The sequence below is a fragment of the Clupea harengus genome, chromosome 4 (assembly GCF_900700415.2).
Source record: "Clupea harengus chromosome 4, Ch_v2.0.2, whole genome shotgun sequence".
Classification (NCBI taxonomy): Eukaryota; Metazoa; Chordata; class Actinopteri; order Clupeiformes; family Clupeidae; genus Clupea; species Clupea harengus.
This window is the reverse complement of record NC_045155.1, coordinates 19097443-19122974: the sequence shown is the minus strand read 5'-3', so window position 1 is coordinate 19122974 and position 25532 is coordinate 19097443. Positions and strand designations below refer to the sequence as shown.

Genomic DNA, 25532 nt, shown 5'->3' with positions numbered 1-25532 from the left:
TATGTAGTATACATGAAATGTCTATGTGATGTGTGCCAGTGGACCAGAAATATGTCATTATTAGAATGATATTTCATCTGCAATTACGGGTCTCTTTTTCAACATATAGACGCGACTAGAATATTGCCAGTGGCAGAGATACATTTTTATCTCAGCATCAAGTAACTCTCTCGTTAAACTCTCTGGGCCCTAATTTCATTGGCCAAGGACAACTGGCAACGAGCAAAGCAACAAGCAAAGAGCAAAGTCTGCTGTGCATGAACTAAAGCTTATTTAATAACTTGGCAAAATCATTTAGCTAATTCAATACCATGAGCAAGATTCTAAGTGCAATGGGTCAGTGCAATTCTTTCACAAGCCACACGATGGCTTTAGTCCATGCACGCCAGACATGCACGTTGCTGTATTTGTTGCCTATCAATGAAACTAGGGCCTATTGTGCATCCCCATCCTTTGGGATGGTGCAGATGGCTTCAACAACTGCCATGTCATTGCTTTGATAACAAGCTTGTTTGGTTGTAGGTCTGGGATGTCACTAGATATTTATGGTTTGGGGGGCTAATTCATCAACGGTGGGGTCTAACCCTCACCCCCAAGGAAAAGCTAATCATATTCATCATCTATTTTGGAGTAAAAAGCATTGCATATACAACTGGTCAAGCAAACAGCTACTTGGCCATGTTGGTGCACAGTAGATCTCAGCAATATTTGTAGTGAGCACGGATCTACTGACATAAATGCTATTCATCATCTTACAACAGGTGCTTTCTTAAATTGTTTTATCATGCAAATATGGGCCTATTTATGTTCTTCTTATTCGTATGCTTTTCTTTAGCCATAACCTAAAAAAGAACAACCACAAATGGTTGGAAACACTGAACATATCACCACAATATTTATTTTTTGGCAGGCATTTTACTTCAAGTACTTCATCTAATATTTCAACTGATGTTAAAAGGTTGTGATGACACAGAGGGTTGCAATTTGGTGATACTATCAGTTGTGAGCAGAGTAAACTATAGTGGCAGGAGCTCCCACTCATTACAGAGCATGTGCCGGCGCTGATTGTTGGGTATGAGTGAGCTTGCAGTTTGACAAGTGCTTTAGAAGGGTAACAGAGGATAAGACTTAAGATGAACCGTAGGCACTTAGCTTTTAAAACTCAGTGTTACTGCAACAAAGGGAAAAGTGAAAATAAAACTGAACTCTTTCCAAAATTCTCTGGGAGAAATCATGCTATTGCACCCCTAAGGTAGTGTTTCCATGCTGTTTCATATATCAGGACTGATGAATCACTGCTATTCAGCTGTCATGTCAAATGTACTTCAAGCTGATGAACTAGCTGTAGTGTTTAACCCACCTTCTCTCTGTTCACCAATAAGCAGTTGATGTGGTGTTCTTATCATGACCCATTCAACGTGTTTTGAGTTTGTCGTAGTACAGTTACAAAACTTTGACACATCTACTCATGAGGGAAAACTGAATGCTCACCAATAAGTGACTAATGACATTGGTAACTTGCTGGAAGGGTGTGTCATTGTCATGTGTCAAAATCCTGGATGGACTGGTAAGTGGTCCCAAGCTTAGATACAAAAAATAGCACATTTTCAACCCAAGAATGTCTATCAGATGTTTATGTTGACAGTTGATAATTACCTTTGAAAAAGTTAAACATAGATATAAAATTGTCATGATGATAATGGAGTTCACATTTAGATGAAACAAGGTCCTTGCGCACTGAAGTACTGCTTCTAATTGCTTCAAGGATCCTGAATAAGTATGCTAATCTGCCATCTCAGTGTCTTTTCACTGCTTCCGATGCGCACACATCTCCTCAGAGTTAATCATTTTCAAAATAAATGTTTCAACTGAGTGTTGAACGAAAACCTCAGGGATATAGACCATTCACATGTGACACCACAATACACACAGCAACATCTCATTAAATGCTTTATATATCCTATCCATTCTCATGGCAGATGAACATAATACTCTCACATTAACACTGGGAACCATTCAAACTGGTCATGCCTGGCCTGCCCGGGAGATACAGGGCCATTTGGAAGCCGGATTGCTGACAATGACTAGGTTCAGGCTCCTCTTTTTCAAACGCACTGTCATGAGGAGAATTGAGCTCCACATTATCCCCTTGTTCAGACACCTCATCCTGTCGAGCCAGTGTCTTGGAAAATGAGCTGCAAGGCCCTCGGAGGATGGCATCATTTTCTATATTTGATGGACCTTCCTGACATTGTGTGGGTGATTTTGGTAGAGGGTAGGCACCCACCGTCCAGGACTTAAAAAGGGTGATGTATGGCTCACTTTTGAGCCACCCTCAAAATACACAGTGCTGGAAAATAGATAGATAGTTAAGTCATTTTCCTGAGTCATTCTTCCACTTACTCACAGAGTTGGATATGGTGAATATAGCTTATGTTTTGGAGAAAGACAGAAAGGTCAGCAGGGTGGTTGGAACTGTCTTTGTGTGTGTGTGTGTGTCTGTCTGTGTGTGTGTGTGTGTGTGTGTGTGTGTGTGTGTGTGTGTGTTTGTGTGTGTGTGTGTGTGCGCGCGTGTGTGAGTGTGAATATACATGTAGGGGTACCCAATAGCACCACGGAACTTGGATATAAGTCCAGCCTATCAGTGACTGGAGAGTTGGTGCGCTGGCGAATGGAGAGAGTGGAGGGGGCGGGACAAGCGGCAGACGGAGAAGGACGAGACAGAAGATGGCGGCGCCCAGACAGCTCCCACGTTAGGACAAGAAGTTTAGTACGGTGTAGCGTGAGGCGGAATGTCCTCACTAGTTAGTTAAGTGTTGTAAATAGTTAGAAAACTTTATTAGCTCGTCGCCGAAGCTGAAGGATTCACCACGCCAGCGGCCCGGACAGCCAACCGTTTCGCCACTCTAGCCTTTGATGTGGCTGCAGCTAGCTTGCCCTCTCTCCCTCCCTCTCCCACGCCACTGACAGGTGGTGTGTGTGGTCGTGAGTATAACCCTGCCACATGTGACTCCACAACTGTGAAAGAGCAGCAAAGTAGCGTGGACTGCAATCTCCATTTTTCTGAAACGTTTAAGGACCGTGACACGAACATTTTGAATTGAACTGAACATTGAACTCAATGAGTGAAACGGCGAACTGTGTGCGAGCATCGAACTGCCTGAGAAAAACACTGAACTAACGGTGAAAGATGGTTATTGTTGAAACCACCTGTTGTTATGTGTCTGGTAATTGAATGCCTTTGTATATGAGTAATAGGTTATAGTGGTAAGGTTGATTTGAATTTATTGCATTCATTCAAATGTGTTTTCAGTGGATTCTGATATAAGTGAATGTTGGTAAGGGGCTTATGGGCTGTGTTATGACTGTCTTATAATTTCTCTGAGTGGGAAACTGTTACTCTGGTTAACGTGATTCTTTTTCAGTTAGGTAAAGAACACACAATAATACATTAAATATAACTTTTTCTGAATTACGTGTTATGGTTAGTTCCACCTGTTACATACACACACAGACCTTTAAGCTGATGAGACCTCACTCAATCCAGAAAATGATTCTTGAGAGATAACCTAACCCTGGGCAGGACTGTGTTGCTGGGGAGGAGTGGAGAGGAGAGGCGTGCTGGGATGTTCTCATTAAGGAGTGCATGCAGAGATGTGTTCTGTGAGAGTAAATAAGAGACAGATGTGAAGCGGGTGGGGATGAAATCCCATTTGTGAGAGAAAGCGACCATTGAAATGTTTCATATCACCCTGGTGCTCCTGGGTCGAAATGACCATAATGTCATGAATGTTATATGAAAACAGATGTTGTTTTCTTTTCCTATTTAACTCACAAATGAGCAAACCCAAAGAGTTACATGGTGAAACGTTCCACTTTACGATTTGTAATGGGTGCTTTTGGCTTGAACACAACACAAATGTTTGAAGTTGAAGTCATTTGAGTGTTCCTACTGATTAGGTATCAGGCAGCTTCCCACTAAGTACACGTGCGAATGTACTACAAAACAAGGCTTTAAAGAACCCCTACTCTCATTATATCTACAGTGATAACGACACATATCGCACACAAAAAAAACCCGAACATGCATGTACTCAAGTGCATTAGGGCACTAGTGGGCGCCTCAGACCATTGGAACCACACAAGCGTCGGTGATGCCGATGGTGCTTGAATGTGGGGGAAGGGACGGACGAGCGCTCTCATCAGTGCGCGCTCGCGGAATGCTTCAGGCAGCAGGACCACTCACTGTAGGGGTCCTGGAGTGGAGTGTGTTGTATGGTTCACCAAAATGTAAACGAATGTGAACATTTGTTTGAAATTCACTAGTAATGTGTTTCATACCAGCCCTCCAAGATGATGAACTACATTTCATGTGTCACGGTCCCCTTCTTGTACACTGTCTTGCGTGATGCTGGAATTAAGGGTTAGTCGAATCCATCCTGGTAGCTGTAGGCAGTTCAGCTGCAACTGCAATTTATTGTGGCATTGGCTATGCACTTTTAAGCAATCTTCAGAAGTTTGATGTGTATGCTGAGAATGGTGGCTCAAGCACCAACATTTTATGATTCAAGAAAACTCATCAGTTTATGTTAGTCCAGCGCACACAGTTGGTTTGCCTACGTCAATTACCTTCAGCTAGGGTTAGATATGGTACCCATTAGTCACGGTGAAGGTGAGGGTTATAGTAAAATGGGAAGAAAGTGGTCTAAATGATGTTAAAGGAAAAAGCAGACGGAACAAAGGCTCAATTAGTTGAAATTGTGGTAATGTTGCTTTCATGTAAGCAGGAGGCTACCACACCTGTTTAGCAGAACGTCTTTAGTTATTATCTTGGTGTTACAAAGTACGCTACATCCTAGTGCAAGCGCAGTGTTCCATTGTGTTTCATTAAGACCTAAAGGCTAAATGGAATTAATCTTCCTGGCTTTCTTCGTACTTTATTGATTTCGTACTGTTAGATCAATGGAGACAACATTAGACGCAGCAGAGCTTTTTTATTCAAGTGTCGTTATATGATTTTGTTCGGAGCTCTTGGGGCTGAAATGGCCCCGCGGCATCTCACATAAACCGCACCTGCATCACGTACGGTAATATTCTATTGGAGGTGGAGATTAACATTTGCAGTTACACAGCTATCATTCCATTGAACACTGGGACTCACTGCAAAACATGTTGATTAATCTGGCCGAAATGTATTAAGATACAGTTATCAATATTGTAAGTTTTAATTGATCTTGAAACTCAGTCCTGTAGTTCTCAGCATCGCTACTTCCAAAACGCAGAACACCATTTTGGAAACAATAGCTGTTCATAAAAAGGTTTTGCATCGGTATTAGATCGGCCTCTTTAATTCCTATAGACTTGGTGGTCACAGTTTTCGAGGACCAGTCAACATCTCAAAGGGGAAACATTCGGCTCAGGTTCAAACGCAATTCCAAAAGTGGTCGCAACCAGTACGACTTCCCAATTTGCCGTAAAAACACTAACATAATTGTGATCTGATTCGAAAGACGACGAAAATTAAATGTAATTCGCTTTTTGTTATAGCTGAATTAATTTCGTCTAAGAAAGGTAAGCTATCAATATTCTGAGCCTTCTGCTTTGCTGTGGAGCAGCCCCCTTCTTGGTCTGGGGAGTGCGCTATAAGAGTGCGCTATGCTAATAACAACTGGTCTCTGACAGTCAGTGTTTCACCATAAACACGGGGTCTTCCTATAGCATTTCTATCGGAACGCCGTAAAAGACTAATTTCCTGCGCTCTGACAGGGGGGTTTGGGGTGGTCGCGAAAAGTGAACGACAACCTCTCTAGAGTTCACTCACTCAAAGACCGCGGTTCATGAAGAGGAGTGGACGAGTTTTCTCACAACTGGATTTTGCATCAGTGATTGGAAATACAACTTGGTTAGAAAATATGGAAGTACAGTCATGTTTCCTCCGTCGCCAGAACGACCGGACCTTAATATTTGAATTTTAACATTATTTATTGTTCGGCTGGGGTTCAAACCCAACCCAGACCCGAGAGCATCAGTGATCAGAGAAGCAAGCAACACAGCCAACCTGTTTACAGACGGACAGACAAGTTCAGATTTTCACTTTAATGTGCAGACCTTCTTAACATCAGAGTGGAGCAGTTACTTTTTCTTTCATTGAAAAGTCGTATGCAGGCTCATTCAAAGGTATGCAAACACGTCTTCGTCTCGGTTTTTTCTTTGCCGGGAGATCACGCTACAATAATTGTGTAATTTAGCGATGTGTGGTGTCTGTCTGTGGCAATGTGGTTTTAGAACAAACATGTTTTATTTTTCTGGGACACGTGAGAATTATTCTATAGTAAAACTGTTGCTTTTACAACATTCTGCATGTGCATGAAACGTAGCGATAGTGTCAGCACATGCAGCATATGCCAGTAGGCAAGACAGGTGTTGATTTTGTCAGTCTTGGTCGTACTTTACTCCATAATGTTTGTTCATGCGGTGAGGACATGGAACAGTATTCACTGTAAAACCTAGGCTAGGTAGTCTACATGAGGGGAGTCATCGTAGTAATACAAGTAAGCTTGTGTAAGGTATAGGTACAGCCTCACAAAATTATCCTGGTCATGAGAATCAATTGGACTCTTTGTGCGAGTCGGGATTGATAGAGGCTGTTTTCTAATCGACAATACAGTCGTATTGAGGTTTTGGTAATTGTAATAACACAGTAAATGACCCAAAACGATTTACAGCTGATTTGAAAATAATGTTGCCAAATTCACGATATTTGATTGATTCTTTGGTTTGATGAATACACTGCTGTGTCCTTTCCTAGCTCTCCACGAAAATATAAATGTTGAATGAAGATGAAATGTTAAATAAGAACGGTCCTTTTTCTATTCCTCATTCCCTCTACAGTTATAGTAATTGTATAATACTCTTAACTACACAGAGTGGTGACATTTTATCTACTTTAAGTGTACCTACAATATGCCTAGGGGATTCAATGACTGCTAAGGGTTCCCTCAAAGGGGTTTTGGTGAATTAAATGATAATCTACATTTGAAAAAATGAAGGCTATCTTTATACACCCAGTTTTTTTTGTGCTTATTTTATTATTAATCACGTTATATAACCCCACTTGAGGAGAGGTGAATGTGATGTGATGACTTAAGACAGAGATCTGCTTTTGCTTGAAATTCCAAACACAATCTGGCCTTAATGGGTTTGAATGTGAAGGACTCAGAGATTGCGTGCTGGTAAGGAGGGCTGTTAACCTGTTAGCATCACCTGAAGAACAGGGTGCATCTGTGACGTATAGCTGACTGCAAACGCATTTACTGATTCAGAGGAGAAAATGAGTCCTCTATACAACAGATTAAACCACCACAGGGAATGAATGTATTCACATTCAATGTTGAACTCAGTGACAATTCAGATAAGAACATAGAGCTCATCTACGCACAGTCACACAGGCACACACACACACACACACTCACACACACACACACACGCCTTGATATAGGTACAGTGGTGAACAGATGAGGAAAGCACCTGAATGCCAACATATGGTTGGGATAGACACATTTTGGATGTGTTGTGAGAACCCTTTTTACTGGCTATGCAACAACACTCTCAAACCCATGCTACAGATGCAGTCATTGGAGCCTCCTTCGATTGGATTACTACATGACGGTGGTTGTAAGGTTGACTCCTGAGTGCAGCGCATACACTCTGATAGCAGAGATTTGTTTTAAGCCTTTATGCTTTTATGGATACACTCTCTTCTGTTCATACGTTTGAAGACAGCATCTCTTAATTCTGTCGTATCGCAGTCTGACTCAGCACCTTACGGAGGGAAGGCTGCCTGATATCCCACCCTGGTCCTTGGATGTTATTCTCAGCACAGCTGTTTTGTCTCTAAGTTGATTAAGCATCTGTTAGCGCAAGAGCTTATCTCACCACAGCCCCATTCCTCACCATATTTGCTGTAATGTAGCATTAATCATCTCCAAAAATGCCCAAACTAAGCAGCATATGTGCATGCGTGCTCTCCTCACGCTTCAAACTGTACAGGTCCCTGAAGGACATGCATCTTGAGTGTGCCGCTGCTGCTGTGAGAGGACTCTGCTTAATTCCTTTTGGCTGTTGTGGGGAAAGAGTCTGCCCTGCACTGAAGGCAGTCAGTGGCAGCCCATGCAGAGCTGTGTGTGCATGCTATCCGAGTCGTGCGTTTTGTACGGGGAAGCCGGTGTTTAAATCAAACTGCAGGAGACAAGGGTGAGCTACACCTTTTCTCTTCCCACCCCCAGCTCACTCACCATGACAGAGGCTGATTCTTTTGTTTGGTGTAGGAGGGAGACGGATGACATTTTGCGATCCGCATCTCGCCCCGTTCAAAGCACCTTCTAAACAAAATGAACAAAAGCATTCTGCATATCCCCCCCCCCCCCGACACACACACACATACACACACACACATATACATACATAGAGTGCTGTGCATGTCGCCTGCTACAGCGAAGGTCTGTCGTAGCTTGAGGCATTCGTGCAACATCAGGAATTGGGTAAATCCATTTATCTTTTCAACATGAAAGGGCAATGTGGATTTTCTTTTAAGTTGGAAGTTTACTTTCATAAACACAGACTCTCTCCTCAGTCTTCAGGTCAGAGTAAACATGCATGCGACATATTGGGTTGACAGATCGGGCAGAAATCCCTTCGGGCTTCACTTTTGAGGAGTTTCAGGAGGACGGGAATGGGGGGGGGGGGGGGGAGGAGGACTTTTCCCCTCTGCCCATCCTTCACTGGCCCCCGTCGCAGTTCACCTCTCGCATCCATCCTTCTGGCCAGAGCCATCTGCTCAGCCAGGGGTGAGAGCATACAGCTTTACCGTAGTCCATCACAGCTTGCCAAGCTCTCCCTCAAAGGCCCGACAAACAACCCCTAAACAAGATAAGAGAGCCCTGGGTGTAACCCCAGATTTATTTCAAGCAAAGCCGATTTGTTGTGATGCATAACACTTGCTCTGTGAAGGCAGATAGCAGCAGTGGCAGCAGTGGCAGTAGCAGCCTTCTCCTTCATCCATAGCATCTTTGCATATTGGTACTGCCTCCTGTTTCTGGCTGCGTTACGCCTCAGTGGAGGCCACTGATTTATAAGTTCATATAAGTCAGATCAGTGTGGTTTAGGACAGGACGTATGGGATAGCTGCATGGGATGTATTGGATTGGTGCAGTGCATTGTGTCCCTGTTGGGCTGAGCCGTGGCTCAGAATAAATAGCTGTGAAGGAAATGTGAAAACAAAGAGTGGGAAGTGTATCAGGTCCCGCGAGTATGAGAACATGGAGCGTAAAGTGGAGAGTGTGTTGTTCTTGTTTCTCGCTGTTGTTGTTGTTGCCGCTGCATTTGAGGTGTGTAATCGCACGAGAGCTGAAGTCTGTCCACTGTATCAGGCCACTTCATTAGGGGCCCGTTGACACTGAGCGGAGATGACATCTGCTCGCAACGCGGTTAATTTACGAGATTTACGATGCGCACACAAAACAATGGCCCGAGTGATCTGTCCATCCGCTTGTTTGTTCGTTAGTCCATTCGTTCGTTTGAACCGCAGTTTCTCTTGGATCTTGGCTGCCGCTACCTCCTTGCACGCGCACCGGGGCACCTGTCAATAAATGTGACGCGTGTGCGTTATTATTCTGGGATGCGTCGTAACGCCGCTCCGACAAAGCCTGCTTCCGAGTGCGGTGCTCATACCCGAGCACATTCCCCACTCACGCTTCACTCAACTGCACAAATGCAAGTGTCCATAAAAACAAGATTAGGCCCCATATCCATAAAAAAGCCAGAAGATACTCTGCCTCCAACAGGCTAAGAGGAAATGGTCTGGGGTGGGGGTGGGGTGGCTAGGTAACTGAGCACTTACTCATCCACAAACCACAGGAACGGATGAGAGAAACACGGGGCGTGCTGAACTTCAACCTCATGTTTTAATGGTTTGAGCTGCAGTAGTATCAGGTGATTTCTCATAAGCAGAATGTGATGTAATGACATTAGAGGCTCAGGCTTCTCTGTCTCTGGTGAGGGGCTGCAGCGATTAAGACCTCGTCAGCTTTCAGCAGGATTGTTACAGATGTGCAGCTGCCAGACCATGCCCTACCACAGAGTCTGCTCAGTTCTTTCGGCCCTTAACATATGCTCATAGACATTTGGGCACTAAAAGATACACGCATTGCATCAGATAAGCAAAACCTCCTTGGATGTCATTCCCCATATTTTTCTAACATAAAGCCCTGTAAAATAATGAAATGATGTACTCTGGATCTCGGATGTTCAGTTGTGTTGTTCTTGTCTCTGAACAGCACATACTTTACTGAGGAAGCACATGTGTAATGCAAATTTCAGCCAGTTTCAGCCAGTTGATAGAACAGCTTGTTTGCCAACCGGCACACAGAAAAATCAACACCTGCAATCTCTGACGTAGCGCATGTCTGTGGTGACAAGGTAGAGACATTTTCTGTCCTTCAGGCGACTCCAATACACAACAGCCTCTAGCCTGCTTCAGATAGAGAGAAAGAAAGAGAGAAAAATCGCCTTGCTGTCTTGCCTGTCAGAAATCAGATTTGCTTCCATATATCACGGCCATGACAGCAACTAATACTGTTCCAAAATGGATGAAATGAGCTGTGGATAATTTATTTTGTTTATGGGAGTGATTTACTCTGCACTTAAACACCCAGGAAAAACATAAGGCCTCATTTCGGACTCCGCTCTGTCAAAGGGGGTAATTTTCCATACAGTTGTTATTTCACTTCCAATCCTGGTTTGAAGTCGTTGCGGTAGACGTATGGGATGTGGTCTTTATTGTTTTGTCCCCCCCCCCCCCCCCAAAAAAAGAAAGAGCAAGCCTCCATTAAAGACTTACTTGTGTGCACCGACAACTTAAATGCTTATAGATCCGCCGTGCCGATCTGTTTCTCCATTAGCGGCTGCAAGCCCTATATAGAGATGGATGCTGGAGGCAATCCCGTGTAGGATTCTCTGACAGGGTTGCCTGGTAATGATTTATTGCATCACTATGCTTGCCTTGTCCCTGTCCCTGTCTATGAGCTGAACTGAGTGTGAACAATGCAAGTAGAGACGTTGTGCTAAAAAATGCCGTCATTGTTCTATATACAGATACTACAGCCCGTAGACCACCCCACTTTGTGATCAGCTGTGTGTGGAGCCTGTTAAAATCCTGAGACGACGACAGCAGGCACTTGGAGAGTGGAAGTGTGTGTGTGTGTGTGCGTTACCTCCTCACTCTGCAGTTATGAAGCTGATGTGTGTCTCACCAACTTCTGAGACTATGGCCCAAGTCCAGATTTCTCGTGACTCTCTCCTGTGAGATACTGTTCATGTCAGTGTTTCTACCTTATTTCATACATTTTTGAATATAGAAAAATTGTATTTGGAAAAATTGTTGGAGAAGAAGGAAAAGGGGCGAAGAAGCCTTCACACCCACCCCAGTGCTTTTAAGTGTGCAGAATCTCTCCTTAAAGCTTCATGCATCTGTGTCAAGCGTTTGTCAATGACTGTGAGTGCATTTGCAGGAGAACCCGAGGGGCGAAATGAGAGTACGGGGGGATAAAGTCTCTACTCTAAACCCTTTAGTCGAGGCTCTGTCATAATTTGTGAGGGTGTTGGGCGTTTGGGCCTCCCTAATGGTGTTTGCCGCCATGTATGGTGTTTATCTCTGAAAGCTCATTACACTGAAGTGTATGCCTCTCCTCAATTTCTCTCTCGTTCTCTCTCTCGTTCTCTCTCTGTCTCTCTGTCTTACTTTCTCTTTCCTTCTGTGCCTCTTCCTCTCTCTCTCTGTCTCTCTCGCTTCAATGTCTGTTTCTTTCTCTCTCTCACACACACACAGTCCCTCTTTCTTCCTCTCCTTCTCTGTTTCTCTCCCGTGCGTTCCCTTTCTCACTCTGACTTGATTGCTGTCTGCGCCTCTGTGTTCTCTCTCTCTCTCTCTCCCTCTTGCTCTCTCTCTGTCTGCCTCCTAGGTAAGAAGACATAATTATTTACACCATTTTAAACTCGCAATTAATAACGCATGGGACACAGGAGATGAGCAGTAGATGTTGTGCTGGGGAAGGTCCTTCTCCCCATGTGGAGAGGCAAACTGCAAAAGATGCTGCAGAGGAGGCCTAGGACTGAGTATAAGCATCTGACTGCCTCAACCCTCCACCCAGTCCATCAATAACCTTTTACAGTAGCACTGATTATTTTCAATCATGTTAGAATCATTGGAAGGGATCACGCTAACGCTAGGGAAGTTGTTTGCTAGGTAATGCAGGACAGGCCCTCTAGGATCTATTTCTAGTGAATGCACAGATGGGTGATGAATCTGTGAATGCTCAGTTTATTGTGTTTAATTCACCCCTTTGGCTAAAACACTCCTGTTTGTATGTATGTATATCTGGCATGTATGGCATTGTTGGTTCATGTGGATTCAATGTTTTGTCGGAACAAAATTGGTCCTTACATAGGCCACAAGGAAGCCACAAGATGAGAGGTTGAGTGTGTGTGTGTGTGTGTGTGTGTGTGTGTGTGTGTGTGTGTGTGTGTGTGTGTGTGTGCTGTACATTGCAAACATGTCAGAAGCTCACATATGCCTCGTGCAGCATGTGGTAGGGTGGAGGGGAGGAGGGGAATATTGCCTGGAGGAGTCCATAGGAGATTATGACTATAGCATGAGCTCCAGACTGGCGCTCTATTCCTGCAGTGTATGCACTCTTCTGGCTCCCTCTCCTCAGTGTGACGATCAGAGTGTCCTGGCACTAGCAGGTCGAAGGCTTTGGCATGGTAATGAAATTCTTTGTCTCTGCCGTCTCAGTGTATTTTTTTTGGTGTGATTTATTAAATCCCAGAGATGTTAAAGGCATACATCACATGTCAGTGGCTGCTGCAAGCCCACAGCATTGTGTCAGAGGTGATGTAGGAAACTGGACAGAAACAATAAGGGGTTGGAGGGGGGGGGGGGGGGGCAGTGAGTGTGAATGAGGGGGGGATGGAGAAGGGGTTTATTGCTTCACCGAGCTAACAGGAAAATCTACTACAACTATTACAGCTGAAAGAAGTGTATCCTGTTTATTGTCAAGAAAGAAGGTATACGCTTCCATTTATATAAATGACAAAGATCTAATGTGTAAATGAGTTGAAGGAGGTTCACAGTAAGCATTGAGAGTACCTTTGTGGTAGCACTTCTTATAAGTACTTCTTCATAATTCACAATAAGCATATCTGTAAGGGGGTCCACTCTGACGTGTGATGTATTTGGTTAGGCCTTCACTGGAGGTACGACAGTGAACATTTTAACTTCATAAAATACATGTATATGTCAGTGTTACTGGAAAGAGAACTAACACAGCAACAAAAAAAAAATGACCTCTCTAGTGCCATTATTAAAGAAACTACCGCTAATTAACTATAGGGATTAACAAGCCTGTTTTATAATGGATGTGAATGGGAGCAAGCGCAACCCATTTTGGGGCTTTTTTGACTACCGTAGATAAGCTTGCCAACTTAACATTTTCACAAATAACTTGCGCCTTCTCCCATGGCTTCTCCTCTGTCTAATGGCATTTGTTCTTATAGTTATGGTTAGAAAATATAAAAAAATTATATTCAGGTATTTCCAGAACATTTTCACAAGCTTGTCTGATATTCCAAGATGAGGCTTTAGACCAAACCCAATTACCAATATAGCCCAAAACTGTTAGCAGCTCCACATCAAAAGCGTGCATTGGGAGAAATACTGGCTATTACGAGAATGGCCAATTTTTTTTTAAAAAGAGGTCTCAGGTCATACCCATGCAATGTGGTTGCCGCTGAGCATCTTCACTAGTGTACCTTGAAATGGCCAGAGGAAATGCATGGTTTATATGTTGCTAGTTGGGTTGTTTTTGCATAGACTACCCTAGTTTTACTAAAGAAACAGCCTACACCCAAACAGGATTATTGTCAAAGCTATGGCACTACGAGGCAAGATGCATCTTTTCAATTATTTATTGGTCAACAGCAGTGAAACGTATGTGAACTGCCCCAGCGAAGTGAACTACTTACCCCGTTGACAGGGTGCTAGCATAGCATCAGCGTCACGTTACATAAACCAGAGTGAGATGACAAACTTAGGCCTGCAGTATGAGCTGAGAAGGCCTTGTTTGATTTCTGACAGATTACAACTGCCTCATAGAAGTAGAACAATTTGATTGGCTGATATTTGTCTGACAATTAAAATGAGATTGTCTATTAGATTGTCTGTCATTTACACTACTGTGGACACAGTCAAGGCTTTGGAGGGCCAAGCCCAGACTCAAGCTTTACAGAAAATGAAACATTCTCTCCTGTCCTCACGCTCTGTAATCGTGAACTTCAACGTAAGGAGAGAAGGAAGCAATTGGGAAAACAGGCAGACAAAGATAGATAATTAACAGTAAACTAAAATAATATTAATGAATGCATTACTGATTCTTCATTTAGCAGGCCCGGAAGGTCCACAATTGATTTGGATACAAGTAGGCCTGGTATCTCATACCACATGACAGGCCTCAGATGATCATCTTTATCAGAGCTTACTGTATTGTCATAAAGCAATATGGAGCATTGCATGCATTTCATTCCAAAAGAACTACCGGTATGCTACTTATCCTGTTTTACTGTAGGGAGCATGAGGCGCACAGCATCTGTCTCTGTCACACTGGGCTGAAAGACCTCGGTGCCACATCATGGCCGCCATCCACCCAACATGCACCCAGTTTTACAGCAGCCACAGAGATCTCACTCTGAAAGCTGTTTTCAGTCTCAGCATCTATTCATTTCCACCCGGAGAATGCATCTTTTCTTCCTTCCAATTCTGAGGGACATTTTATATATATATATATATATATATATATATATATATATATATATATATGTGTGTGTGTGTGTGTGTGTGTGTGTGTGTGTGTGTGTGTGTGAGTGGACAGAGAGGATCACAGCAAAAGGTAGCGGAGAGGACATTTTACCTCAGTGTGTGAGAGAGTGCTTGCTTTGAGCCAGTGCCATTGGGACTGGAAAAAAATCCATGTGCTCTGTGCGCACTTGAGAGCTTCTAATACATATAATCATGTCTTAATGGAAGCCCCCTTCCTCCATATCATTTCTATTCCAAACAAATATCTGCCTGGAATATCAAGGATAGTTAAGGAAGAATCACTCCTTTTTTACGTGAACGACTTGGGAATTGTATACGGCGGAGGCCCATTATGGCAGGCCACTTGAATGGAGGCCACATGTGAGAGTCACTGGGTTGAACACACATATGTCACAGAGTCTGGAGCTTCCTTCCAGAGAGTGAGTGTGAGAGGGAGGGAGACGGAGAGAGAGAGAGAGAGAGAGAGCAGCGAAGCTCTCACATAGTGCACTATATAAAGCATCAGCTAATTAAAACAGTGTGAATCTGTGAAGTTCTGAACAGCATCACAGATGTGACCGTCTCCAGATTGTAATTGCCCAACTGAGGAGAAAGACGAGGGGGCGAAAAGAAAAGTTCAGAGGAAAATTGTACTCCAATATAAAAAAGGATGAAAGTATATAGTATCAGACTTTCTTCCTCTTTACCTGTAGTCCTAAAGAACACACAGTTCTTCAGTTATTGTGTACACATGTTATGTATTATGCTAACTTAATCGTATCTATGGTGACCCTGAGCTCCGATATACTCTGAGCTAATATTCAGCAGTGTCGGAAAACATATCCATGTTCATTTTCATAATCCAGTTAGGCAATCAAATTAACACGAACAATCTATTGTCAGACAGTGTGGAGACTCTCCACTCTTTTGTGATGCTTAATTACGTTATGAAAGGCTGTTTTTGTCGGAGATGTTTTGGTTTGTTTGAGAAGAAGCTTTTCCTCTGAATTGTGCAAGAGGCGGTAAAAAAAAACGCGCTAATCTGTGGCATTTGCAGGAACATGGATGTCCCCTGGTAATGATCACTTTCAGCTGGAGAAAACAAATTACCCTGTTGAGCGTCTTCAGCAGAGTCAATATTTAAAGGAGACACGCTTTCGCTCCACTCCCTCCATTTTGAGAAGGAGAAAACATTGCGAGAGAGAGGGGCCTCGCAGGCCTGCTGAGGAGCAAACACACATGTCAGATCAATCGAGATTAAAATTTTACACTACGCCAGGCCATGTTGTGTCCCACCTGGGATATTTTCAACTCAACACCACTGAGTTATTCATGAATAAATCTTGCGCTTGTGTGGCGTAATGTACTGTTGATGGTTGCTCTGCACAGTCTCCCGCCAGCTTGCAGTTTGTTTAAAGGACACCTGGCTTTGTGTCTTCACTGAATAAACAAACATTTTAATGATTACAGACACATGCGCCTGCAGTTTTGAATTCGTCCTCTGGAAAAGTAAAGCCTCTGTGGTAAAGGCATTAGCAAATGAAAACAGCAGTGATTAGACTATCAAACACAAATGGGAATATGTTTGATATGAGCACAAGAACAGAGGATCTGGATGGAGAGAGGGGGGATGAAGACTGAGATGGATCTGCAATACCTTGGACTGCTTCTGCCATTGGCTCTCTGCCAACAGTGGTGAACCTTGCAGATGAGGTTGATTACTCAGCCAGCTGACCATGGAATAGGTGCCTAAAACCATCACTATTTCATTTTTATCTTATATAGCGCTTTTCTAAGTACTCAAAGTCGCTTTTTACAGAGTCCAGTAATCATTTAGACACAGTCATACCGGTGGTGGTAAGCTACATCTGTAACACTGACAGAAGCGTGGCTACCAATCAGCGCCTACGGCCCCTCCGACCACCACCAACATTTATTCATATTCATACGATGCATGTCTTTATGACTGAGTGATCTTGAGACCATCATTTTGAACACATACAGACATGCTCTCTCTCTCTCTCTCTCTCTCTCTCTCTCTCTCTCTCTCTCTCTCTCTCTCTTATAGTGGTTGCAGCACAACAACAATTTTAGGAATTGCAGCCTGAATCCTTTTTAAAGTTAAACTTTTTATCTGTCTAGAAAGGTTTCCTTTCATCAATTCAGGACCAATAGGAGAGGCCCAAATTAACGGCTTCACTGCTCACAGCATCTCTGAGTATAACCTGGAGACATTTTTTTGGAAACGCTTTTGTATTATCACTTTTGTTTAAAGACACTAAAACTGCACAATGAAAACTGTGGAGTTGAATTCAGGGACCTAATGCAGTTTTCTTTCTCTGCTGTTTGTACATTTTGTTTGTTTATTAAATATATATGGTAATAAATGCACAATTTATGGCTTTTCAAGAAGATACTGTAAAATGATCAAGTGTGAACTGACTCTCCCATTTCTCACACATCTTCTGAGATGTTCTGCGTTGAGCCCTCTCTTCTCTCATTTACATGCCCAAAGTAGAATCCTAAGCTTCAGCGATGACAAGCAAAGACACCTACGCCTTTTTTCTATGAATGTAACCTGTCACCACTTCAGCGACATTCTAGTGGCTTTTAAAGAGCAGAGAAGCTGTATGTAAGCCCTACCTTACCCAGATGCGGTGACTGAAATGGCTCTGATGGATTTTCGGGGCTAAGCACTGAGCCTACACACCCAGGCTTAAGATTACATTACCTTCCAAATGTACTAAATGACTCTCAATACTTTAATTGCATTACCATGTCTGGCAAGTCTCACTTTCTGTTAATTTGATCGTGATGCTCTTTGTTTTAGCTACAGAATTGAACTTCGACCGGGGAACCCAAACGGTGTTGATTGTACCGCATTAAAATGTTATGAGTGCTGAAACGAAGAGCATTCATCTGGTTTGGGACACCTCTGACGATTTGGGTTGAATTCGAACAGATAAAGGAGCAGCTAAGCGAAATCAAACAGTAGAAATAGTGATGCATTCAATGACGATGCTCTACCTTTCCCCTGTAAGAACGATCTGGATGAATCTAGTGCTGTGCTGGAAAAGACTGTTGGAGTGCATGCTCACTGTAGAGCTGTGATGTCTGCTTACTGCTACCAAGCAGTCAGCTATAATGAGCATTGCTCTTTTTTTGAACATCTGGTCACTTCTCAGATGTATAGCCACAAAACATTATGAGAGCATTTGTTTAGCCATAGAATATGATCTGTACGTACTGTAATTTAACCAGAACATGAAGAAAGTCGTCATTCAAACAGGCCCATAGTGGCTTCTCATATATCTTTATGAAGTTAGAGGCTTAATGGTCATCAGTGATAGGTCAATACGTATGATATACCTTGTACAATCAGAGTTAATGCACAGCTTGCACGTGGTGTTTGATACATAATACTTGGTTAAGTCTTAATAATATTTAATAATTTCCTGAGAGAATTCTTCACATTGGTGAAACATAGTGTTTTCTTATTGTCTGACAGATGTCCAGTAGTGCACAGAGAAATGATTTAGTACCATATGCAATGCAAAGAAGCAATTGTCAGAAATTGCAGGTGCATGATTTACAGAGCAATATGCTATTTTGATAATAATAATAAAACTTTATTTATATAGCACCTTTCATGCAAAAGAATGCAGCTCACCATTACGCTTTATGGTGGCACCACTATTGTGTTGCCCTTCCTCATTCTGCTCTCATAGTAAACTTTAATTTCTCTACCATTGTTGCCCTGCCACCAAGCCTTTCTCCGAATTGTGTTTGAAATTAACTTTTTCCTTTTTCTCCCAGTGAAGACTATGCCTTTCAACTTGTTCTGAGGTATACAGTCTTTTCACAAAATATCCAGTAAAATGTGAAATAGACCCTCGTTTGCTCTCCTTGGGCTGGGCTAAACTGAGCAGAGCCTCTCAGGATGTGTGTGTGTGTGGTCGTGAGCAAGGCTCTTTAAATCACAGTGCAAATGAATTTTTCCCAACATTTTTTTTCTTCTCTTTCCTCTTTTTACACTGTGGAATACATCTAATCACCTTGATAGGCTGGCACTACAAATGAGATTATGAGGCTGTCTGTGGATCCGTCTTCATTATACTCTCATTTGAAGAGGCTTTCCATTAGAATCCCCATCAAAATGAGGTGATGGGCTCGCAGGAAATTACTCGTGTCACAAGACAAAGAGGCAGTGGCCATGCAGCTCGGCTAAGCACAGAGCTCAGTGCATCTTGACAAAAACCTTAATCAATGAGAGCGACTTAGGTCGTCGGAAACTAGCTATCTCCAGCGCTGCCCGCATTAGTGATGCCACCATTATCGCCACTCTCTTGACACTTTCTTTCTGAAGTTCTGGAGCATGTTTGTAGGTCGTGGTGCTTGTGTGGAGATACAGGTTGCGGCTCTCTGTTATCAGTCTTGTTTAGACAGTGAGAGCATATTTGGAGTGCAAGTCTCTGGGAGGGAGGCCCGTTTTTCCAGAATTATAATTATAATTGCATTCTGGGGAGACAGAGGTTGGCGAATGACAAATGGGTTCATTTTTGCTTCAGGTGGAGATTCTAGGTGGTACAGCAATGATTCACAACACATTTATTCTGATGTTTTTTTCTTTTCTTTTTTCTCCCCCCCCCCCCGCTTCCCATCTGTTGATACTATTTTTAACAGGCAACCTGGCTCACTCACCTCAACTCTTTAAAAGTAATTTATAAAATTCTTTGTGAGCTCTCAGGCTAATTTACAGCTGGGCGGTTATCTGGTCCCCTCTCTCCTATGGGCAAATTCCGAGGTGCAATCAATTTGAATTAGTCATCCTTCATAATATTGGAGGCAAAAGCCCCTGGTCTGTTAGGAACACTGCCCATGCAATATGTTTTGCTTTTTGAATGCACTGGTTCATGACCGTCGCTAGAGACAGAAAAATGAACAAAGCTGGTGGAGTCTTTTGTTTTCCAAAGGCCAGCTGTGCTACTGAATGTGCATACGATTAAACGGATGTGTTGTATCATGTATGATATTCACTAAGACTTTATATAGCAATCTTTTACCAGCTATTTTTATTCTCTTTGAAGAATGAGAACATGACATTTGAAAGAAAAGTGTGGACTGGTTAATGCAGCTCCTCTGTGTGTATTTCTTAACACTTTAATGTGCAGAACCATTCATATATTATGAGCTGGACCACACTGGAGGAAGGGGGGGCAGGGGGACATCATCACATGTTTTCATATGTGAAATGAACCAAAACAGTTGTGCCAGCAGGTCTTTACAGGCTAATGTCAAAATCCTTCCAAACATCTAGTGTCTTTTTCATCCCCCACTTATTTCATTTTTTTCTCACAAATGTTGCCACCCTGCATCTGCTGGAAGACTCAAACTTTAGATTTGTTACTCTCTCTGGGCCACAGATCTGAATTAACCCTCATTAAAAAAATATGAACCTTGTTTGACACGAGAGAGCAAGCCATTTTTTCCGTACCCGTCGCTAACCAAAACAGCAGGTGGTGCATGCTGAGTGGCAGAGAGCAGCATCTCTGAGCGGCTAGCCTCATGGTCGCAGGCAAACACTGAGGCCAGCTGTTGATCCGTACCAGACTGGTGCCACTCTAAGTGCCAGGGTTATCCGCGGATACCATTGTGCCCCTGCCGAGTTCTGCGGCTCTTGCTTTCTGCACTTCCCAATAGGGGCATGAGCACGTAATTAACTTGATTAATTGCTTTGGCCTTCAGTCGGGGGCTGAGGTAATTAATAAATGAGTAGCTAAATATTTCTTGATATCAAAGGGACAGGCTGCTCATTGTTCAAACTGGCATCTTGTGTGGTAGATCGTAGTGTTTGTGTCAAGGTCGGCCTCTGGTAGAGACAGCCTGCTCACTCGGGACGCCTTATCTCCTCGTGCTGCGATACTTCAGTGACTAAACCTGCGAGGGCAGTCACCAGAGCTTCCTCTGTGAGATAGCAATCACACTGGTCACTGGAAGTGAGGAAAAACAGAATCAATCTCAGCTGATTGATGATAGGGGCCTCGAATGGCCTAAGCCATGACATGAGCTAACACGCGATAATTGCATCCCGCTGCTCCCGTCTCTTTTTTTTTCATACCTCAAGACGACTGATAACGTGTTAATAGATGGACAAAGACAAAGGTGTTGTGTGGCAGCTTTCTCCTGTCAGCAAAGCGGGCTGTATTTAAAAAACAAATCCAACATGATGTTAATTATATATTTTAGAACTGTCTAATCCGTGGCACATCAGAGAAACTCTAAAAAAGAACGACACACTCAGAGTGAAGAGTGTGAAAGAGAAGAGGTCTGACGTCAGTGTAAACTTCCAGAAAGTAATTTTTTTTCAACAACCACTCGTGGGCTGAATTATTGATCACGTTGGAAACAAGAACTATCACACCGACCATGGTTTAGTCGATTTTTTGGATTCAGACGTGACAAGGGTGGGATTGCTCATAAATAACATGCTGGGCGCCAGTAACAGTAGGAATATATGTCTGTTAAAGAAAATAATCAAAGGGAGGACTTATAAATGGATCTGGTCAGAAGGTGATTCCGGTGATTTCTTTAAGTACGTCAGTAACCGAGCAAAGTGAGGAATCGGAATACAATAACAGATAAACGTCTATGCGTTTGGTTGGTGTCAGACTTGTTTAGTTTCACAATTTCAAAAATATCCGATCAGAGATCTATGTATGTCCAAACTTAGATCTAGTCCTCAAAGCTGGCTGGCACAGTGACATCTAATGGTATGGTCAGTCAGGATAGTGGATTATTTGAATAGTGAGTAGTGGTCAGTGAATAATTTAGCTAATTTGGCTGCGGCAATCAGGCATGTTGTTAAATAGGCCTCTCAGTGACAATGCAATTAATGTCACATTTTTCCATTGGTATGTCGTTCCAATCATCATTTTCATGTTGTCACTTTTAGAAAACCACATAGACGAACACTCTCATATTCAGTGTTTAGTCATTTGTGGTGTCAACGATGATCTCACAACGAGAGGGTCCCACCACTGCCCCCTAAAGTTCGCTGAAGCCTAACTCTGTACCGTGTGCTCCGTGGTCCATGATGTTGGTGGTGATTCAGTGAAGCCTAACTCTGGTCCCATTCACCCCACTCCCCACCCTCCTCTCCCCCATAGCCCGAGGTTCACCCATTTTAAGTGTTTGCTCCCTGCATCTGGGAAGAGCGGGATGGTAGTAGGTCTCGGAGGGCAGAGATATATCCTTTGAAGCTCCGAGGGGCGTGCATAGTTCACCCAAGTGGCTGTTTAATGGATTGGGTCTTGCTTTTTTTCTTCCCCGTACACGCCACTGGGAGTGAGGCATTTGCTTTGGTGGGATGAAGAGTCACAAAAGTACCCAAGATCACTCACACATTTCGGAAGACTCCTCCAGGAATGAACTCTTTCTGTCTTTTTTGTCTTAATGGGAGGCCAAGAAGTTTCACATTGTACAAACAACTGCATAAAAATGCATACTGATTCAGCTGTGCTTTTACAGAATAATATCCGAAGCTGTCCAATCCATTAAATCTGGGTGGAGGCCATGAGAAGGAGATCATTTAGAGTGACCTGTGCTACCATTAGCTTCAGTCTATCTGTGGCCTTTTTTGCAGTTTAATAGACCGAAAGCTGTAATCCGCCATAACAGTGAAGCTCATTTGAACCTGTTGTGTGTGTGTGTGTGTGTGTCAGAGATGGGGATTCTGTGACTTGGACTCGAGTCACACTTAAGTCGAGCACACAGTGACTTGAGACTCGGACTCATGAAAAATCCTTATTTTGATTTTATTTATTTATGGTGCATTGACAATGTCTGACGAGCTGGACGTCATTCCCTCACTTATTATCACCCATAACCTTACGCATCTGGTGTGGGCGGCCACAAATGACAGTAAAATGCAGCGACTACACCATGGCAAGTACACCTGCAGCTGCTGTCCCATTTGTCATAACCTTTGGCTATAATAACATCACACATAGCCTAAACAAACGAATTGCAAAATGTAAGGTCTGCGGTATCAACATAAAGGATGCTGGATCGTCCAAATCAAACTTTAGCAGGCAATGTTAACTCCCATGGATGGTTAGCAAACATGTTTAGCTATCTAACATAAGCTATCTCAAGTTAGCTTGCTACTGGCTGTGTAGAGAGGGTAGGTTAACTTGATTAGATTGACATTTGCTTGGCTGTCACACTTGTTCAGCAACAGAAAAGTGAGCCCTTGGTAGCCTCTTTCTCAGTAGCTTTGGTACATCTCTCAAATCACCCTTAACCTTTTTAAAGCCATAAGTGCATTTCTCGAAACAATTCGTATAAACAGTATGACACAATGGATTATCTGCAAAGGCCTGTGACTCTCTCAAAATGCTTAGTTTATGCCTAAAAAAAGTAAATAACCACATCAATGAATATGCCAGGAATATGTCCTGGAAGTCTCTTTCACTCACAATAATGTATCACCATAGGCCAGATATCACCAGCTAACTGAATATTATTTTACACTCATGTTTTCCCTTTCAACAAATGTAATCAACCCTCATCAATCCATATCATTTTAGCTTTGAACCTATTTGCATGTCATGATTTGTCATGTAATGATTTACACAAAGAATATATACCTAGATGTTTTTGGGGGTAAGACTTAACAGCAGATGATTGTACCATAACATTTTGCATGAATGTGCAAAAGCATTTCCAAACATTTTCAAAAGTTGTTATGATGCTGTTATGATGTGCACAAGTGGATAGGTGAACAGTTTTGAGAATTTTAATCCTTATCTGAGAAATGTACCAAAGCAACTGAGAAAATATTCTGAATACTTGGTGTAGATACTGTACATGAGTGATGATTAAACAGTAGCTACATGCTTTGAATCCTTAGATATAGCTATGCAGACTGGATGGCATGCAGCACATTATAACCAAGAGACGTGAGACTTGACTTGGACTTGTGACCAAAAGACGTGAGACTTGACTTGGACTTGTGACCAAAGACTTGAGACTTGATTTGGACTCAAACTTAAAGACTTGAGACATGACTTGAAGTTACAAAAAAATACTTGCGATCATCTCTGGTATGTACTACTCTTTATGTGTGTATGCACTGGTGTATGTGTGTGTGTGTGTGTGTGTGTGTGTGTGCGTGCGTGTGTGAGCGACTGAAGAGGCACATCTGGCAAGACCAGTCCTATTAGCTTTTAACAGCTAAAAGGTCACTGGACGGACAGGCTGCTAAATTGAATTCAGCAGAAAAACACCACGCCTTCAGGCAATTAGCAGTGTGTGATTCCTTAACATTTCACTGGTAGACAAAAATGCCTCAGACTGTAAGGTGTTCTGGCGGGATCGGGACTAATGATTCACTCCCGTCTGTGTGCTAACAATCCCTCTCTCACTCTATTTTCTTTTAATTTCTGTGGCTCTACATTTCTCTCTTTATCAATCTCTCTCTCTGCCTCTCTCTCTAACACAAACACACACACACAGTCAAACAAATAGTAGAACAGACTATGCTGACAGAGACGTCTGTGTACAGTATGTGCTCATGGAGATAAACTAAGCTAAACTCCCTATTTTCCGTCCTTTGAGGCTTCAGCATTCATTTTTATTTAGTGCTACACCTGCTTAAGATATTCAGTGGTAATTCATTTGGAAGATTTTAGTGAATAGAAACATAAGAGATTTAATATAAGAATAGCCCAAAGTAACAGACTAATTCTAATTCACAGTGGCATTGAACGAACATCCAAAGCCACGTCAGCACTTGATCAAACATGTCTAGCCTTCGCACTCCAAGCCTTATGCGTCAGCTCAAAACCTCTTGTGACTTTTCTTGTGGCATCAATTTACACCTGATATGATTGACAGTGAGGAGAAGTGTCCTTCTTTTGCACCCCAACATCAGAGTTGCTTTAGGGTTATGTTTTTCCTTACTGCCCCCCCTCAAGAAATGTCATAATTAACACACGCACTCCGCCTCAGCCAGCCACTTCCAAAGGTCATAGCATGACTAGTGTTGGGGCACATGGTCATGTCTGACAAATACAATTCATTTTCTTATGCATGCTGTGCCTTTTTTATTTTTTATTTGTTTCCTTTGCTGAACCAGGACAAAAATGAGATGAGAGTTAGTGAGATTAAAAATCTCTCTTGTAGGAGGGCTCTGGCTTTTACGTACTGCACTTAAGCGTCCACAGACGGAGGTCCCAGGAAACAGGGGGAACAGGAGAACAGAGTCCTGTGATGGAGAGAGAAACAGATGTGGAGAGCCAGCGCTCGGTCTTAAGTGGTACGGAAGGGTGCTTCATGTGGAGAGAAGCTGAGCGATTGACATATCGAAACGTGAAGGACGTGCAAAATTTATGCGGACAGTCATCAATTAAAAATGACCAGTCAACCTTATTCAAATTGTCCACAATGGCATTATCTCCAAGAATAGCCCTACCAATTTGAACATTCATATGTATTATTAACCATAATAAAACATGTTATTTTTCAGAGTTGGGTTGAAGGAGTGGTGTTGGTGCTCACTGGCTTGTAGACCATCATCCTGATCATGTCAGCATAAATCATATAACCTCGATAGTCAACTTAG

At 42.8% G+C, this 25532-nt stretch overlaps 1 protein-coding gene across 3 annotated transcripts in view; it reads left to right on the top strand.

Annotated features, from left to right (window-relative positions):
* Positions 1-2936: 2936 nt before the first annotated feature.
* LOC105894203 (metabotropic glutamate receptor 4) overlaps positions 2937-25532 on the top strand; it is a 180184-nt gene continuing 157588 nt past the window's right edge. For 2 of the 3 annotated variants that reach the window (XM_012820683.3, XM_031566581.2), the window contains exon 1: positions 4769-6177. The gene's annotated coding sequence lies outside the window, so the exon portion shown is untranslated. Of the gene's footprint in view, positions 3184-4768; positions 6178-25532 lie in introns of those variants that run through there. The other variant, XM_031566580.2, reaches the window with a different exon arrangement.